Below are 4,728 nucleotides of genomic sequence, written 5' to 3'. Positions count from 1 at the left end.
TCTTCTACCAAGGGAGTCTGCGGGACCTTTCTCTCTGTTAATGTGTTAATGCCTAGTAATGAGCTACAAGGTGCCCTTTGCCAAGCTTCTGGCGCTGCCACCATCCCCTCCTGTGGGGATCATGTGCTCTCAAGATGCGACTCCCAGCCCCATCCCAGGGGCCAGCTGTATGGGCTTCCCCAGACAATCAACATTTGGAGGAAGGAGGGGATGATGGTCAGAGTGAGGGCTGGAGCCTTCTACAAAGCTATGATACAGGGTAGGCTGTCCACGAGCAGCCTTGACTGTCACACAAGAGGGAAATGATGGGTGTGTAGGATAGGTGAGTGGCACGGTGGATGCAAGGACAGGGCCAGCCCTTGTCTTCTTGGTTCATTGAATGAACACAGGGTGGGCAGCTAGCCTGTGTTGCCGAGTGGATCTGGGCCCAGCGATGTGCAAGGGGTGTGACGGCAGAGATCACCACAGTCCTCGGGGTCTCCCCTTCTGTGATTAGATTGCTTTGCTAAGAGAAAGGCCACAGCTCGGAGTGCGGCCACACAACCTGCTTCCTTGAGGTCACTGGTATGTCTCACAGAGTCTGGGGACCTTGCGACTTTTTGTCTCTTCTTGTTCTTTTCCCCAGACTGCTGTGCCTTAGTTGCCAAGAATAAGGGTCACACCTTAGTCCTGGGGAATGCTGGGTCTGGAGGCACCTGCAGCCCGAGGCTGGCCTTGGACGTGTAACAAGAGCGGCATCTGAACTCCAGTTGGGTGGTATCTTCTTTCCCATTTCTGCATCCTACCTGAAACTTACTTAATGAGGAAGCCCATGAGGAGCCCTGTGCTCCCTGGACCCCGCCCCTAGCTGTACATGGAGAGTCATGAGGGTTACCAAGGACCCTCTCAAAACCACAAAGTAGGACGATTCTGAATGGGACCCATACTGCCTTCTTCAAAAGGCTCCCCGTGACTGCAGTGGGCAGCTGCAGTTGGGATGGACAGCAGGTCACACCGGAAGAGATAATGGGTTCCTGCTTAGGGAGGTTACCTTTGAGATAGAAGAGTTAGCCATCAGCTCTTTGGGACCTGGCCTTCCCAACCCCTAGTCTCAGCCTCCCTTTTCTTTTCCTCCCACAGCATCAGTGTGGAGGCTAGAAGAGATCGTGACTCGCTTTTACAGACTCTCTTGCAGGTAAATGTGCTCACATGACCAAATCCTGGTCCAGGAGTAAGTCACAGGTTAAAAGGTGCTTGAGAGTGGTAGAAAAACTATTTAAAAACGTTTATTGGTCCATGCACATATTATAATTAGCTATATTAAAATGTACATACGCAGGTGTATGATTGTAAGTGCAAGTGCTTGTGTGCATGCACACACACAAACACACACGCACACACACACACACACACACGTGCGCACACACACACACACACACACACGCACACACACACGCACGCACATACATGCACACACACACCATATTGTATTTGGAGGTGAGAGGACTCTTGGGAATTTGTTCTCTCACTGTGTGGGCTTGGGAGATTCAAGAAGACTCGTGATTCAGGCTTGGTGGCAAGTGACTACCCGCTGGACCATCTTGCTAGCCCTGTCTACTACTCCCAAAGATAGAAAGACTTGGCCAGTGCCAGGCTATTATCCCATAATTCATGTCTAAGATAGGGATTCTATGTCTCAAGGTGAGGCAATAACCTTTAGACTTTTAGGTGACAAAACTCTGTTAATAATAGTGAAGCAATATGAAGTCCCTTTAAAACTTAGCATTAGAATCAGTGACCAGCTCTGGGCCGCCTGCTCTTAAATACTTTTGTTATGTGATATAATGAGGTCTTTAAAAGCAGATGCTGCTGCTTACAACTTAAAGCATTCGCAACTCTACAGCGACACTTACTTCTTGTGGACGTGAGACTGTAGAACACAGCTGAGCCCCAAGGCAAGAACCATGAATTAGGAAGCCGGAAGCAAATGTTGAAATCCTTGGACTACCCACCAACTTCTGTGCACAGAGGAGACAGTAGGGGACTGAGTCCTTGGGCCCAAAATAGGATAGGTGTTGCAAGTCGAAAGAGGAAGAGTGGCCAAAAAGATGCAAAAAAGGAAGCAGAGGACTGGAGAGATGGCTCAGCGGTTAAGAACACTGACTGCTCTTCCAGATGTCCTGAGTTCAAATCCCAGAAACCACATGGTGGCTCCCGACCATCTGTAATGGGATCTGATGCCCTCTTCTGGGTGTGTGAAGACAGCTGTAGTGTACTCATATACATAAAATAGATAAATCTTTAAAAAAAAGAAAAAGAAAAGGAAGCAGAATGTGCTGTGTGAGGAAAATGTGTCATGTGAGCATGCAGTCTGTGTTTTGGTATGGTGGGCTGAGTATACTCAGGCTTTTCTGAGACTTGAATTGTCTATTTAACAATGTGTGGTGGACAACCTCCTGTGCCAGCACATATGACAGATCACATGATCTTTTTAGTATTTATTTATTTATTTATTTTTGGTTTTTTTGGAGACAGGGTCTCTCTGTATAGCCTTGGCTGTCCTGGAACTCACTCTGTAGACCAGGCTTGCCTCGAACTCAGAAATCTACCTGCCTCTGCCTTCCAAGTGCTGGTACTAAAGGCATGCGCCACCACCACCGCCTGTCTCACATGATCTTCCTTGGTGAAAAAAATATTAGTCTGTTGGATGGGAGAGTATGTAATTTATATGTTACACATTGAAACCTGGTTCTAGGGCAGGTGTGATGGGAAATGTCTTTCCTCCCAGCACTGGGGAGGCCAATGCTGGTGGATCTCTGAGTTTGAGGGCAGCCTGGTCTACAAAGTGAGTTCCAGGATAGCCAGGGCTGTAGCCTTGTGTACAGGAAACCCTTTCTAAAATAACAAAACAAAACAAAAACCAAAAACAAAACAAACAAGCAAAAAGAAAAGAAAGGAAAGTGCTTCCGAAGCTGGAGAGCTGGCTCAGCAGTTTAGAGCACTGGCCGCTTCTGCAAAGGACCTGGGTTTGATTCTCAGCACCGGCACCCACACGGCTTATAACTGAAATGCCAGCTCTAGGGGGTCCGATGCCTTCTTCTGGCCTCTGTGGGCATCAGACACACCTGTGATATGCAGACATACATACACGCAGTCAAAACATAAATACACATAAATAAATAAACTTTAAAAAGAAATTAAAAAAAATACTTCCTATTTGCAGCGGTTTGAAAGAGAATGCCCACCATAGGCTCATATGTTTGAATCCCCAATTGGTCAAACCACTTGAAAAGGATTAGGAGGTGTGGCCCTTTTGGAGGAGGTGTGGGCTTGCTGGAGGTGTGGCCCTGTTAGAGGAGGTGTGGCCTCACTGGAAGAGGTGTGGCTTTGTTGGAGGAGGTGTGGCACTGAGGGCAGAATTTGAGGTTTCCCAGTTAGTGTATCTTTGCCCTGTGGTTGCTGTCTCAAGGTGGAAACTCTCAGCTACTGCCCCAGTGCTTGCCTGTCCGTCCGTCTGCCTGCCGTCATTACTCTCCATCATTATCTCATGACCTCTGACCCTCTGGAACTATGAACTTCAATTGCCTTGGCCACAGTGGCTTATTACAGCAATGGAAAAGTAACCAAGTCACTACTTATTGTTCTTTTTATATAATTAGCTAACCATTTAGAGAAAAAAAATAAGTGGACAAGGGCTGAAGGTTGCAACAAAGTACCCTGTATGATAGAAATGTCCTAGAGAAACCGATTTTGTTTACATTTATTTTAAGTAAACGTGTTTGTACCATATGAATGCAGTGCCCACAGAGGCCAGAAGAGGGCGTCGGATCCCCCTTGAACTAGAGTTACAGATGGCTGTGAGCTGCCCTGTGGTTGCTGAGAACCGAACCCAGGTCCTCTGGAATAGCAGCCGGTGCTCTTAACAGCTGAGTCATTGCTCTAGTCTTTTTGTCTGTTGTTCATCAAGAGAGAGGTGGGGAGAAGAAAAGGAGCTGAGAGACACACAGAGAGAGCTTTCTAGTATGTTAAAACACTAGCAAAGCCAATGTGTCACCTTTGAGTGTTGTGGGATAGTCTATCCTTCAGCACCTCTGTAAGTTTAAACATTTTCAAGGGCCCCTTGAAGCAGCAGTGGGGGCTAAGGGTTCTTGTCTCCAAACCCAGCAGACAGACTTTGATTTCTGGTACCCACAGGGCTGAAGAAAAGAAGTGACTCCCAAACGTTGCTCTCTCTGACCACCACATTCTTGCCATGGCACGCGTGCCCCCTGACCCCACCCCACCCCACTTGAACACACCAAATGTGCAACTAAAATGTAAGAAAAGTTAAAATGTTCTCAAAACAGAAATTTGAAGAGAGGTTGCCATTTGCTGATAAGCGTGGTATTATATTGAGTGGAGGTAATATTGAAATTTCCCATACCAAGGGCTGGAGGTGTGCTTCAGTAGTAAGAACTCTTGCCTAGCATGTGCAAGATTCTCAGGTTCATCTCAATCACCGGAGGCTGAAAAAGGCTTTCCTGTCTATCTCTCAGGTGCGAGAAGGTGATGGATGGCCTGCCTTCCGGGAACACGCGGCAGACAGGAAGCGAGTTATGGACTGAGAGGCGGCTTGTCAAGGCCAAGGTGCTATACATTCCCAGTGCACACCATACACAGGCTGCCGTCTGGGCTACTCTGTCTCCTCAGCTACTTCCACAGCCTGAGAACAGATCTGCCATTTCCCGTGGCTGTGTAGTCTTGTGGCTG

Source organism: Mastomys coucha, unplaced genomic scaffold (assembly GCF_008632895.1).
Source record: "Mastomys coucha isolate ucsf_1 unplaced genomic scaffold, UCSF_Mcou_1 pScaffold14, whole genome shotgun sequence".
NCBI classification, from domain to species: Eukaryota; Metazoa; Chordata; class Mammalia; order Rodentia; family Muridae; genus Mastomys; species Mastomys coucha.
This window is presented reverse-complemented; position numbering follows the sequence as displayed.